The following is a 14,478-nucleotide window of genomic DNA, read 5'->3' on the forward strand; positions in this document are numbered from 1 at the left end:
AGTACATGCTCTAACTTAGCTAAACACTGCACCCTGCCCAGGGGGGTACCTTGAGCCTTCCATAGGGGTGGCTGATGTGCACAGACAGGGAAGGGTTAGGCCCAGCCAGTGGAGACACTGGCCAGGGGGACAGGGCAGTCCACTGACTGCACACAGGCCCTGCGCTGGCAGGCCTGAGTCACTATTTTAAAGCTACTCATGTGGGTGGCGCAATCTGCGCTGCAGGCCCACTAGTAGCATCTGTCATCACCAGCCCTGGCACACACAGTGCACTTTACTAGGGACTTCGTGGTGATACAAATATGCCAATCAGGTATATTCAATCAATATCACAATTCACAGAGGGAGCACTTACACTCTGGCACTGATCAGCAGTGGCAGAGTGTCCAAAGCATCTAAATCAGCAAAAACGAAATCCAGCACAGCATCAAAACACATGAGTCAGAGGCAAAAAGATGGGGGAAGAACCACGCCAAAAGGTGTCAGGTCTAACAGTTATGCTTACTCTCCTGATCCCCCCTTGTTGGTTGTGCTTGCTCTCCTGCCCCCCCCCCCTCGTTGCTTGTGCTTGCTCTCCTGGTGATGTCTGTCCCAATTTTATAGGTTTTATTTATTTAACAATGTCTTAATGTGGCATGTTTAAGTTGAAGACACTCAAGTATGTATGTAAGTGAGGCATATTTCTAGAGTGCTCATACGCCTTAGCTTCATGGTGCTGTAGTCACAGGATTAGTGATTGTTTTATGAGATCTTTGTAGTATTAGACTGTCCTAACCCTATGCTTCTACTTTTTTGCTTTTATTTCCTTGTTCTCCGGTTTTGTTACGTCATGAGAAAAGATTGTTTGTGAACTATCAATCAATCAATCAAATCATTTGTATAGCGCACTACTCACCCGGAGGGTCTCAAGGCGCTGGGGGGGGGGGTCCGCTACTGCTCGAACAGCCAGGTCTTGAGCTGCTTCCTGAAGGCCAGGTGGTCTTGGGTCAGGCGGAGGTGGGTCGGGAGGGAGTTCCAAGTCTTGGCGGCCAGGTAGGAGAAGGACCTTCCTCCCGTGGTGACTCTTCGGATGCGGGGGACGGCGGCGAGGGCGTGGCTGGTCGATCGAAGCTGGCGTTTGGGAGCGTAGAAGTTGAGGCGGCTGTTGAGGTATCCTGGGCCTTGGTTGTGTAGGGCTTTGTGTGCGTGGGTGAGGAGCCGGAAGGTGATTCTCTTGTTGACCGGGAGCCAGTGCAGGTCTCTCAGGTGTCCGGAGATGTGGCTGCGGCGGGGGATGTCCAGGATGAGTCGTGCTGAGGTGTTCTGGATCCGCTGGAGTCTCTTCTGGAGTTTGGCGGTGGTTCCGGCGTAGAGGGAGTTGCCGTAGTCCAGACGGCTGGTGACGAGGGCTTGGGTGACCGTCTTCCTGGTCTCGGTGGGGATCCATCGGAAGATCTTACGTAGCATGCGTAGGATGTTGAAGCACGACTCTTCTTCTTCATTGTGTTCTGTGCCACCCAAAGGGAGACTGCCACTTTCCAAAATCTTCTAGGCATTGTTCTCCCCGTGTTAATAGGATCATCTTATGGAGTTCCTATCTCATAATTTTTATATTTAAATACATTGTTTTCCTCTACGTGCCATGGGCAGAAATAGAGACTGTGGTTGTATTTTTCAGTTTAGTCCACATTGCTCTTAGTTACTGTTTTGAACTGCTGATCATTTTTCCTTTGGGCAACAATAATTGTTTTTGCTAGATCTAAGGCTGTTCTTTGCCATGTCTTTTGATACAGGTTTGTGTGACTTGGCGGACGTCTGTAATTTACTTTTTCTGTCCTATTTGTCCCTTCTATTGCTTGGTCTATTTGCTTGTATTGTCTTCCAGTCTGTCTATTTTGATATTCTCCTTTATAAGGAGTTTTACCTGGCAAAGTGAGGGACTGTCCTAAGATGGTAAGTAAAGCTTGCTTTGCCCATTGAGACTATTTATCGAATCGAATCACTGACTTATGTTTTTCTGGGGCTATTAAGCATGACATTTGCGAATTTCACCTTCCAAGTATTGATTAGTTCTTCTCAGGAGGCCTTTTTTTGCTGTGTAACACAGTTTACAACATTGTGTCTAATCACGCATGACAAACTGTTGCCCCCCCCTCGTTGGTTGTGCTTGCTTTCCTGCCCCCCCTCGTTGGTTGTGCTTGCTCTCCTACCCCCCCTCGTTGGTTGTGCTTGCTCTCCTGCCACCTCGTGCTTGCTGTCCTGCCCCCTCGTTGTTGTGCTTGCTGTCCTGCCCCCTCGTTGCTTGTGCTTGCTGTCCTGCCCCCTCGTTGCATGTGCTTACTGTCCTGCCCCCTCGTTGCTTGTGCTTGCTCTCCTGCCCCCCCTGTTTGGTTGTGCTTGCTCTCCTGCCCCCCCCTCGTTGGTTGTGCTTGCTCTCCTGCCCCCCCTCGCTGGTTGTGCTGGCTCTCCTGCTTGCTCTCCGGCCCCCCTATGTTGGTTGTGCTTGATCACCTGCCCCCCCCCCCCTCGTTGGTTGTGCTTGCTCTCCTTCCCCCCTCATTGGTTGTGCTTGCTCTCCTGCCCCCCCTCATTGGTTGTGCTTGCTCTCCTGCCCCCCCCGCTGGTTGTGCTTGCTCCCCTGCCCCCCCCCCATCGCTGGTTGTGCTTGCTCTCCTGCCCCCCCCTCGTTGGTTGTGCTTGTTCTCCTGCCACCTCGTTGGTTGTGCTTGCTCTCCTGCCCCCCCTGGTTGGTTGTGCTTGTTCTCCTGCCACCTCGTGCTTGCTGTCCTGCCCCCTCATTGCTTGTGCTTGCTGTCCTGCCCCCTCGTTGATTGTGCTTGCTCTCCTGCCCCCCCTCGTTGCTTGTGCTTGCTGTCCTGCCTGCCCCCTCGTTGGTTGTGCTTGCTCTCCTGCCCCCCCTGGTTGGTTGTGCTTGCTCTCCTGCCCCCCCATGTTGGTTGTGCTTGCTCTCCTGCCCCCCCCCTCGCTGGTTCTGCTGGCTCTCCTGCTTGCTCTCCTGCCCCCCCCCATGTTGGTTGTGCTTGCTCTCCTGCCCCCCCTCGTTGCTTGTGCTTGCTCTCCTGCCCCCTAGTTGGTTGTGCTTGCTGTCCTGCCCCCTCGTTCGTTGTGCTTGTTCTCCTGCCCTGCTATTGGCATTGTAAATGACAATGCAATTTATTTATGTTTTAAAAACAAAAACATAAATGAAAATAATGTCATGAGCAATGCCAGTAGCTCTAACTATAAGAATGCCGAGACCATTGCATTGTAAATGCTTGTTTGAACTAGCCACAATGAACCAGATTTCTAAGGGGCTTCGCTTACTCACCTCTGCTTCTCTTAATGTTGCATGTCCTAAACTCCACCTAAAAAGGTATTGGCATCCGTTATTACCACAGTGACTGATCTCAATAATTCTTCTCTCTTAGAGGGTATTGTTCACACCTCAATGAAAAAGCTACTATAACCCCATCATTTAAAATGAAAACACCCTTGATCCCACGGTGATATCAAATTATCACACAATCTATCTTCTCCCTCTCAGCACTAAAGTACAGAATCCCTAGTAAATGGTCAGCTCTTGAGTTTCATAGACATGCACTGGCTCCTTCACCTGGTTCAGTTGAGAGTTTGGAAGGGTTTTAGGACAGATGCCATCATGGGGAAAGCCCCTAAAGATCACTGACCTATTCTGGGTGACAGACATCTGGGAGTCTTGGTCTTGTTACCCTGTCAGCCACTTTCAACATTTTACACAAGAAATACTGTTGGAATGATTGACAGTTATCGGTATCACATACACTGTTCACAGTTAGTTTGACTAGTTTTTAAAAGACCATACTTAAACTGACCGAATAACCAATTTCAGATCCCCAAGTAAGCCTATTCAAACTGGTGTTCCTCAGGGCTCTGCCCTTAGATTGACACTATTCAATTTGTATACGTCTCCTTGGTCAGATTGATTAATTCCTTATGCTTTAATTTCTATGTCTACCTTAATGACACTCAGTTGATCTTAAGGCTGGAAGGAAATAGTACAGTTTCATCTCATCAATTTTGATCCTGCCTTAGGAAACTCACCCACTGCACAAGAAACAGTTGTCTGTTACTCAATGGTGACAAAACCGAAGTCCTTATTTTTTCGAAGAGTGCATCATATGGACAACTGATTGGTGGCCCACATCCTTAGGTCCTTTACCATCCCTGCCGAACATGCTAGAAACCTGCTAATCATGTCTAATTCCAAAGTAAGCTTTGAAAAACACTTTGAAAAACATTTCAAGGACCTAACTACCTCCTAGTTTTTGTCTTCTAGCAGTCATCAGGGAGATCCTTCCTTTCCTTCCGGCATCATTGAGGAAAAATCTGGTTCAAGCCCTTATAATATTAAGGCTGGACTATTGTAATTCACTCTTGGTTGCTATATCTACCTTCTTTCTACACAAAGTGCAGTTAGTACAAAGTACTGTGTCAAGGACCACCCTAGGACTAAAAAGAAACACACCCATTTCCAACCACTTAAGACAACTACAATGGCAATCCATCATGCAGAGAAATCTTGTGACAGGCAGAGATCATTCCTTTATATCATGGAGGAGACCCGAATATGCGAGCTCCACTAATTAAATCTACTATTGAGACGGAGGACCTCCCATTAGTCCTTGTTGGATTCTCTAAACTGGAGAGCTTCCAGTCTACGAGGATATAATCAGTGGCGGAAATCATCGCTTTCCCTCCCCACCTCAGAGAACTAGCAGTTGCAGTCCTTCTATTTGCACACCAATGGGGGTTGATACCTTCCCACTAGGTGTACACTTTTATACCGCTCGACGTTGTTAGGACCAGCACTTATCTAATTTACAGTTGGCCTAAAGGCTGTCTTATACAATATGCAGCCTTGATGAGGCTCTGTAATTAACTGAGATGGTCGAAACGTTATTGACACAATACTAAAAAACAAACGTAAAAAGGACTAATTTATGCAACAGGCATAAGAGCACTAGGCATATAGACTAGAGGATATCCAGGGTTGTCTGTTGTACAATCACAGTTTGATCAAATCTACATATTGTCTTTTTTTGTGGGTTTGCTCACTTTGGACGCATTGCACTTTGGCACTTGTATGCCTTTGGAATTATCATGAATTGATAACCTATAACTTTTGTATGAAATTAGTGAGGATCACATTTCTTATTTCATACATAAACTGTGAAAAGTAATATATGCTGACAATTTACACTGTGAAGAGAAATGATACCAATGAGAACCACTTTTTTTCATATACTTAGCGCCAAGGCTTTTTTGCAGGTATTTATGCAGCATTTCAAATAGTAATAAAGTGAAAACACAATATTTAAGACCAAAACAATAAAAATTCCATCAGTAGAACCGGAGGTATGCATTTTTTTATTTTTTATTTAAAACTTTTTTATTAAAATATATAAAACAGAAAATAATATACATGTTTGCATTTGTAAGTGGCAATAGCACCTACAAGCAGAAATCACCAACTGTGATTATCTGGTCACCATGGACTGGGACAAAGCCACCAGTTCAAGCCATCTGCGATAGAACACGGGCCAGATACAGGGACTAAGTTAGGCCTGCTTAACAAAGTACCATAAATCCTGGTTGTTGAGTGTTGCGAGATCCACACCTTGAGGATGTCACACACAGCAGTGGTTCTGACGAAGCTGTAGAGCTGCGACGTGGAGTCCTATGTCACCATCAAGGATGCAGTCGATGAGGGGCTTGCAATGCGAAGTCTTGAATCAAAGATGCATGCCACTGCAGTGCTTCCAAGGAAGCTGCCGGGCTGTGATGCGAAGTCCTGCACTGTCGTCAAGGATGCTGTCGAGCAGGGGCTTATGGTACAAAGGCCTGTGTCGAGGATGCGTCGCACAGTGGCGGTTTGAGAAGGCTATAGGCTGCGATGTTTTGCTATGCGCTGCACAGCAGTAGTTCCAAAGTGGAGCTGCAACAATATTCATTATGCTACATTGGATTTGCCCACTGGACCACAGCTAGGCTGGCAGAGCACCTCAAGGCCCACTTCCAAGGCTGCAGTTCTGTGGTGGTACCACTTGGAGAGCAAGACTCAGAGTAGACAGACCAGGTGCTGGGTTCAAGGTGGTTGGAGCCTTTTCTGTTCCTGAGGCTCTGATCAAGAGGCCAGCCAACTAGCCTTTGGAGTCACTCTGGTGTTCCTGAGTTCAAGATGCAGGCCCATTCCTTTTCACTCAGGCAGCAGGGCAACAGAGTAACAGTGTGTCTTGCTCAGCAGCACAGCAGTCCTTCTGAGTTTTTCATAGGTCCAGAGGTGTACTGAAGAGTTGGGTGTGAGGGTCTAATATTCATAGCTGGTGCCAGCTTTGAAGCTGGAGAAGGTTCTAGGTGTGTCTACCCCCAGAGATGCTTGGAATTTCCTGTCTCCCTGACCTGGTTTGTCTGGAGGCACAAAAGATTACTATCAAACCCATTATGAGTGTGCTCCCACAGATGCTTTGTGATGAACAAGTGTGGTAGGTGACAGTTCCTCTCCCCATCAAGTCAGAGATGGTCCATCCTATCAACACCTTTGTCTCACTGTCTAAGAGCAATACACAAAGACCAACTGCCAGCTACACCTAGTATTGTGGCCCAGGATACAGGCTGCAGGCACCAAATGGTTAGGACAAGAAAATGGAAAAAAAATTACATTGGCATTTTCAGAATAGTGACTTAAAATCCGACTTTACCATTAACCTTTGAAGAGGGTTTTAAATTACAATTCTTAGACACCAAACTCGACATTCCTACTTGCTAGGGTGACCAAATGTCCCCGATTAGCCTAGAAAGTCTGGTTTTTCTAGCACTGTCCCAGCGTCCGACACTTATTACAAAAATGAATACATGTCCTGTTTTTGAGAGAGGGTTGAGTGAGCACGAACATTTATCTCTGTGCTGCGGAGTGTCATGTTCACACATACCTCTCTTTATACCAGGGACAGAGTTTTGTTTAAAAGAGTCTCCACTGCCTGACTTAATTCGGCAGGATTTAATGGTGGGGTGAATCAACCCCTTCAGAGCTCCTTACCTGAGGCCAGAACCACAAGAATGTCCTTGCAACATACCACAGCAAGGCTGAATGAGTCTATAATTTTCAAGCTACAAGATATATATATCTTTGTTATAGTTAGGAAGCATTTTGTGGTTTGCTTATAACTTTGGCACCATTTAATAAACATTCATGAACTTTTCTCCAAAAAGTGGTTCACTTTGACTATGTCTGCTTGGCAAAGTTTCCGGAGTGATCTGTCAAGTGGGAGCCAAGAAAAAGGGAGGAGGGTAAAAAAAGTGTGTTTCCCATGTCAATTCCAATAGGGAATTTGAACACTACTACAGCCCAAACTGCTGGACGGAATTACACAAAATTTGGCAGAAAGATAGCTCTTGGTCCAGATAGAGCCCTTTTTGTTATTTAATGTAAACCTGTTCAGTAGTTTTTGACAAATTTAAAGAAAATACATGTTGGATATCTAGAGGTGGAAATACTTCCTGAATACTCCCGATCTCGTGCAGAGATCTGATTGGCTGCCAACACTTCAACCAGGAAATGTTGCCAGCCACCTTGGGACTTGGCCTCAGCCAAGTCCCCATATGAAAAAAAAGGAGAAGGGGGCAAGGACGCCACAAGGGCAGAAAGCATTTAAAAACAAGCATTAGGAATGCATTAGGGCTCGGGTTTGTTTTAAGTTAGAGATAATGGCATTGTAAATGGCAATGTGTTTTAGGCACTCTGCACTACCACTCTGCACTCTGCACTACCAATCTGCACTCTGCACTCTCAATCTGCACTCTGCACTCTCAATCTGCACTCTGCACTACCAATCTGCACTCTGCACTACCACTCTGCACTACCACTCTGCACTACCACTCTGCACTATCACTCTGCACTACTTGCACTACCACTCTGCACTCTCACTCTGCACTACCACTCTGCACTCTGCACTACCACTCTGCACTCTGCACTACCACTCTGCACTCTGCACTACCACTCTGCACTCTGCACTACCACTCTGCACTCTGCACTACCACTCACTCTGCACTCTGCACTACCACTCTGCACTACCACTCTGCCCTCTGCACTACCACTCTGCACTACCACTCTGCACTACCACTCTGCCCTCTGCACTACCACTCTGCACTGCCACTCTGCACTACCACTCTGCACTACCACTCTGCACTACCACTCTGCACTACCACTCTGCACTACCACTCTGCACTCTGCACTACCACTCGGCACTACCACTCTGCACTCTGCACTACCACTCTGCACTACCACTCTGCACTCTGCACTACCACTCTGCACCACCACTCTAAACTACCACTCTGCACTCTGCACTACCACTCTGCACTCTGCACTACCACTCTGCACTACCACTCTGCACTACCACTCTGCACTACCACTCTGCACTACCACTCTGCACTCTGCACTCTCAAACTGCACTCTGCACTACCACTCTGCACTACCACTCTGCACTACCACTCTGCACTACCACTCTGCACTCTGCACTCTGCACTACCACTCTGCACTCTGCACTACCACTCTGCACTACCACTCTGCACTACCACTCTGCACTACCACTCTGCACTCTGCAATACCACTCTGCACTCTGCACTACCAATCTGCACTCTGCACTACCAATCTGCACTCTGCACTACCAAACTGCACTCTGCACTCTCACTCTGCACTCTGCACTACCACTCTGCACTACCACTCGCACTCTCACTCTGCACTACCACTCTGCACTCTGCACTACCACTCTGCACTCTGCACTACCACTCTGCACTACCACTCTGCACTCTGCACTACCACTCTGCACTCTGCACTACCACTCTGCACTACCACTCTGCACTACCACTCTGCACTCTGCACTACCACTCTGCACTCTGCACTACCACTCTGCACTCTGCACTCTCAAACTGCACTCTGCACTACCACTCTGCACTACCACTCTGCACTACTGTGGAAAATGAAATTTTGCCTGACCAAGATGCCCCCTACGTGTACCCTATGTCACATGTATGTGCATGTCACCCATGCATATTTCTCTTAGTGGCTTGAATCACAAGGCCTCTGCAATCACGTCCTGCATTAAGGTGCCTGTCATCAAGTTTCCCAAACGTTAAGCTAACATGAAGGCCCATGTATTTGCATTGTGCACTTTTAAATAAATATCGTAATGAACCCTTTTTGTGGTTCAGTCTGAGCCACTTTCTGAATTAGGGGTTTCATGACTCCTGACACACTGAAAGCTGCAGTTACGTGTCTCTGACCTCGCATACTTCTAGCTCAGCTGAAAGAGACCCAGCAAGGGTTGCCAAGACTGTATTATGAATAACAGTTATCTGCCTGCTGTACAGAGTCACATTCCTGCCCAGTGAGGAAGGTAAACAGAACCCGTCCGCGAAAGATAGGGCCTAGCCTCTCTGTCTCCATTGAAGTAAATCACAGTGCTTGCATCCATAGAAAGCTCACAGCCCCCACGCAATGAACGAAGAAATATATGCTTTTTCTGATTCTAGTGATGAGCAACCTTTGCTTCAGATAATACATCCCCTGACTTAAGATATCAGTTAGTACCAGACGTGCAGGGTCGCCTTGACACTAAAGTTCTCTCTACTAGACTGAAAGTCAGCTCTCCTCCCAGTTACACGTCAATTGCACGTCATGCTCAAATTGCGTGCACAAGTAGGGCAAAGTTCCAGCCTGCCATGTAACTCCTCCTCTATGTAGCCACCCACCTATCACCCACCTGTGACTCATCAAGTGTACACCATCATGCACGCCCACATGCTCTTATCTCTTTCTTTCATGCTCTGCCTGGAGCGCTCCTCCCTATGTACAAGAAAAAATGTATATATGTGTTGTTCTTTGTAAATAATGTTAGAAGACCCTTCCTGAACCTTAGAGGTGATGGAACAGATTCTCCCTTAACTCGAGTTATTGGAATAAAGCCCTTTTAACTTGGACACCACGGACTCTCTGCCTCTCATTTGATACATGCTAATTGTTAATGCCTAGAAATTATGCCAGGGTAATATTTTATTTACCACATTAATTTGGCGCCCTTACAGGGACATATCCCTTTCCCCACGCACCGGAGTTGTAGGTCCAACTTTGCCCCCTTCTACAGCCGTGACGGACTTTAAAGTGTACACGCCATCGGGATTTCCCGCTACTGCCTCAGGCCCAGGAGGAGGACGGACTGTGACCAGGCATCCATACGAGGCAGTGAGGATTGCGGATCGTCTCAACCAGAGCCCGACTTGTGAGAGAGCAAGGTCCGAGGTTTCCAGAGGTCCACCCGTTCCGAGGCGCATGCGTAGACGTAGACGTAGATGCGTAGAAGTCCGAGGCCTTCAAGTTTCAAGTTTTGCTTCTCGGTGAGTACCACTATGGGGAATGCATAAAGTTTCAAGACGGGTTCATTTTATATGAACACGGTCAAGACGGGTCCACGGTAAAACGTGGGCACGGTAAAGACGGGTTCACGTTATTCGTGAAAACGGTAAAGACGGGTTCGTTCACACGAGCACGGTCAAGACGGGTCCACGGTAAAACGTGGGCACGGTAAAGACGTGTCTCATTTTTGAGACCGGTATGGTTGTACTGTATCCCAGTGCATATAGTTTTTCAAGTACATGTTTAGTTCTCTGTATTGGTTTAGATCATGTTTGTTTTAATGTTATGATGTTTTAGTGTGAATGATTGTTGATTGGTTCAGTCTATTTTTGTGTATTGTATTTCCATTGTGTTGGTTTCAACATGCCACTGTTTTCAACATTGCGTCAGATAGGGACCAGAAAAGGTATACTAGAAGAGTCAGTTAACATCCCGCCTAGAGACACACCTGGTCATTATATGTATAATAAGCATGGATTAGACGCCATCTTGTTTTTAGATTTATGGGTAGACTATACAAAGGACCTGGAGGAAAAGTATAGATGGCCTATCTCAGGAACATGGGATTCAGAATGCATTATGAGAGTAGAGGAAGCGCTATGGAAAAAGAAATCAAGACCCTCTCAGAAAGATGCCATCGAGTTATGGCGCAAAGAGTCACACAGGAGAACAGAGAAAGAATTCAATAAAGCAGAGAGAACTAAACAAGCAGAGGAAAAAGCCAAAGAAAAAGAACTACGGGAGGAGGGGGAACGGGTCAAAACAGAACAGACTGATAGAGAAAGGAATGCCGTCGTTACTGGTATTTATCCCGTCCTGGCTGAAGAACTAGCTAGAGTGACCACCTCAGAGAGACCCAGTAGGTCGCGAACGCCACCACCTGTACCATATAGAGAACGTAGAGTAAAGCCGACAGCATCGGAGGCGTTCATTTCCTCGTATCTAGACGATTCCCTTCCGGACTACGTTAATGCAGGTTTCCCTCCACCCCCACCAGCAGATCAGCTCCAGCAACTTCAGCAGCAGCTAGTAAAAGATGACGTAGGTCCCGGGGCAGTGGGAGGGGTGCCTACTGTAGATGTAGCCATTCCATTTTGTGTATATGATCCAGAACCAGGAAAAGGTTCAATGGTCGTGATTTCACGTAGGCTAAGACAAGCCGTTGCATATCTAGAGACATTACCAGACATGAAAGAACACCTAGATAAAATGTACCGTTTCATTAGAACGGGGGAGGGACCAGATAGTATAGCACAAGCCATGGCACAAAGAAAGGTAGGGGTTAAGAACCATATCCTACGTTTTATTATTAACTGCCTGATCAGGGAACAAGACGAAGGAGACGGAGATGTAAAACAAGGTTTGATAGAATGGAGCGAGCACATAGATGCCGGTAGACATGATAAACAGGGACAGATAGATGCCATGTACAAGAAAATACGAAAGGAAATAATAGAAAGACACAGAAAAGAGTCTGACGAGAAGGGCGAGTCATCAGCGGAAGAGGTAGAGGATCATCAGGATCCGAAAGGCAAGATTAATTATGTAGGAAAAGCGCGACAGTTTGACAGACCCAAGTGCCTTGATTACCGTAAACAAGGGCCAGCTATAAAAGAAAGGTATTCCCTTGAAGCTCTATTCCAGGCTACTGAAAAAGCACTGAAACAATGGATAGGGAGTGAGAGACCTCCCACCTCACACAAAATTGAATTGGCCCGGTCAGCCACCCAGTGGGTGTCCAATTCCAATATATACAGCAGTGATATAGTGGCTCAGACTTTCTTAAGCCTTCCACCTAACGAACAGCGTTTGGCTAGTATTTACATGGTCCAACACTTGATAACGTTGTATGAGAGTCAATATTCTGATCCTGGTCACTTGCATAAATTACTAGACGACATTTTACTAGACAGATGGACAGGTTTAGGTACCGAATTAATTCATGTTATTCTGGATCAACGACATAAGTACATAGATTCTCTGACTACATGCAGTCTCAAACTACGGTAGACATAACGTACACATAGACAGACAGAACCCCCTACGAGAGGTTCATCCCGTCAGGAATGCGGCCAATGAGTTACAACGGGTGTATGTTTACACCCCCTTAACAAAAATAGAAATACTAGAAATGAAAAAGATGCTGCCCTGCCATGATAAAGACCCGGGGGGGTTTCACCGAGAATTAAAAGACATCCTCCGCATAGGAGATTATACGTACGCTGACATTCTGAAGTTATTAAAAGTACTGTTACCTGCAGGGATTTATGAAAAGCTTAAGGAAAAAGACTGGGAAGTGGGTGATAAAAAGTTAAGTTGGGATGCATTGGAAACAGAAGAAAAAGGCAGGCTCCCTGGAGTTGGTCTTGGGGAAAGAGCTAGAGAACTACCTGAATTCCTGATACAAGTTTTGCCGAGATTATTGATTACTAAAAAGGAAGACTGGGATGCTATTTCAGCATGTAAACAAAAGCAAGACGAGGACACAAGTGATTTCTATTCTAGGTTTGAGAAATGCTTTACTATTAATAGTGGCCTTAAGCCAGGTAGCGAGTCATTTCCACATCTTTTTGTGAGCAAATTAGTTGAGAATTCCTTGCCCCAGATCAAGAATAGAGTACTGAAGGTTGAGAGTACTTGGCAAGCAAACAGCCCTTCACAAATGTTACAGATGTTACAGTATCACCAGAACAGGATTAGAGAAGAGCAGGACCATGAAAAGAGACGCATGAAAGAGACAAAAATGAAAGTGCTGGTTGCCCAGACGGTACCGGCGAATTCAAACAAACATAGCACGACACCTGTCAAGGGGAACTGTAATTATTGCAAACAACCAGGTCACTTTGTAAAGGACTGCACTATTCTGAAACACAATATAGCTACAGGCAAGACAAAAGAACGACAGTACACTCCTAGACAGAATAGCACGCAACAGAACACACAACAAACAGTAGCGAATTTTCCTCCACCACTGCCTGTACAGGGCACACCACAAATGTATCAGTACACACAGTCTGACTATCCTGAGTATCAACAGTTCTCATGAAACAGCCTTGAGAGGGAAGTAGGCTTGCCCCTTTTTGAGGTTCCTGTAGATCAAGAGGGTCTGTATGTACATAGTCGTGTACTAGGACAAGACCGAAAATTTCTGATTGACACAGGGGCGAGCAGGACTAACATCAGTCATGACGAGGTTCCAGGGGCACCTCTCTCAGGCTCACAGAATGTTTCCCTGGGATTTTCAGGAAAGCCTATTGTTAATGAAGTATCGAAACCAGTTTCCCTAGGAGTTGGTCCACTGTCACGTACCACAGACTTGCTACTTACTAAGTCATGTCCAGAAAACTTACTTGGTATGAAGACATTAAAAGACCTAGGAGCAGTTATCTGCTGCTCTCCAGAAGGAGTACGCCTGTTCTTACGTGATTTTAAAGGTCATTATGTACTGACTGATTTTGACCACAGACTCAAGAATGTGCCGCAGACTCTATGGGCACAAGGACCGACTGACGTAGGTTACATGGACATAACGCCACACCATGTCACACTCAAAGCAGGAGTAGTACTTCCACGTATTAGACAATACAAGTTACCACCTTACGCCGAAACAGCCTTATTGAAATTAGTTGACGAACTTATTGCACGAGGAGTAGTGGTAGAGACTGACTCGAATGTATGTAACTCGCCTGTCATCCCTATCCTTAAACGATCTGACCCTAGTGTACTGCCAGTGTACCGACTAATTATTGACCTACGAGAATTGAACAAATGTGTAGTACCACAATATCCAGTGGTGCCAGACATTTCTTCATTACTGATTGCTATTGATTCTGAGGCTACTTTCTTTACTGTTATCGACTTGAAGAACGCTTTCTTTAGTGTTCCCATCCATCCCGACAGCCAGTACCTGTTCGAATTTTCATTAAAAGGTCGTAGTTTTGTATTTACAAGAGCTCCACAAGGCTTTACAGAAAGCCCTAGTATTTACAGTCAGGCACTGAAAAGACAGCTAGACAGTGTTCACATGCCTGCCAACACTGCGCTACTTCAGT

The sequence above is a fragment of the Lissotriton helveticus genome, chromosome 11 (assembly GCF_964261635.1).
Source record: "Lissotriton helveticus chromosome 11, aLisHel1.1, whole genome shotgun sequence".
NCBI classification, from domain to species: Eukaryota; Metazoa; Chordata; class Amphibia; order Caudata; family Salamandridae; genus Lissotriton; species Lissotriton helveticus.